This window comes from Triticum aestivum, chromosome 1A (assembly GCF_018294505.1).
Source record: "Triticum aestivum cultivar Chinese Spring chromosome 1A, IWGSC CS RefSeq v2.1, whole genome shotgun sequence".
NCBI classification, from domain to species: Eukaryota; Viridiplantae; Streptophyta; class Magnoliopsida; order Poales; family Poaceae; genus Triticum; species Triticum aestivum.
In genome coordinates, this window is record NC_057794.1 from 566,393,503 (window position 1) to 566,394,585 (window position 1,083).

The window sequence follows — 1,083 nt, forward strand, 5'->3', positions numbered from 1 at the left end:
TTTACACCATAATTCATTATATTTTTCTAGGATCTCAATTTTTGGTCACTCTGATTTAGTTAAATTTATCATACTTAAGTTCTTGGCCAAATCAGTTCGAAACACCATTTGTGGTAGATGCTCATTGTTTATTCTGACCATCCTCTCTTAGTTAAAATTACTACTAACGTTGTTGGCCAAATCTGTCCAAAATGGGTGTGTTGATGGTTTACTCACAAAAGGCCATTTGGTTTTATTATCATTTATATTTTCTACCTGATGGTTTACTGCAACTTTTAATTGAGAAGCCTTTTCTGGTTTGCTTCATAACCTCTCCTGGTTTGTCTAAATAAATAATCCTATGTAGGGGGGCACTAATTCATCTCAAATTGGAACCCAAGCACTTGATGACAACACCGGTGATGGTGATTTGGGTGGGACTTTTGGCGGTGACAACTCCAATGGGAATATTGGCGACATGGCTATTGGTGCAACTAACCTTCACTCCAATTGAACAATTTTGGAGCTAATGGTGGTGTTGGTAACAGAGTAGCATTTTGGAAGTTGCAATAGACACTAGGGGCAGGTTATCTACTTCTGTGAAGTATGTTGTATTTTGTTTGTAATGCACTGGAGCTTATCCTTGAAACTTGCAAGTTGAACAATTTATCTTTTGTTGTCGAGAACAGTTATGTACTTAGATGTGCAAAACTAAATCTTATCAGTCCAATTTATGGTAGTGGTTGACACAAGGATCATCATGGTATAATTTGTGTTGATAGATGCAGTATACAACTTTAAATGGATCATTAAGCTGCACCATCCATTGCTGGCGGTTTTGGGCCGACAGGACTAATAATTCTGGTTGTGACATGTACAAATTCCTGTCGGGCACAAACTCACAGCGAAATGTAATGAGTATTCCTGTCAGTGATGAACTGACAGCGAAATGTTGCGAATTTTCCTGTCGGTTCGGACCAACAGGGAAATAACGTATACTCCTGGCTACCCTATACCTGACGAAATCATGTTTTTCTGTCGGTCACCGTCAGGAGTGACCGTCAGGGAAATGTTTCCTGTCGGTCGGCCGATAGGCAAAAACAA

At 39.3% G+C, this 1,083-nt stretch overlaps 1 long non-coding RNA gene across 1 annotated transcript in view; it reads left to right on the forward strand.

Annotated features, from left to right (window-relative positions):
• The window catches only part of LOC123068456 (uncharacterized), a 3,854-nt gene extending 3,145 nt beyond the window's left edge, over window positions 1–709 (forward strand). The window contains exon 7 of the long non-coding RNA XR_006431764.1: window positions 347–709. This is a non-coding gene — a long non-coding RNA (uncharacterized lncRNA). The remainder of the gene's footprint in view (window positions 1–346) is intronic.
• Window positions 710–1,083: the final 374 nt, after the last annotated feature.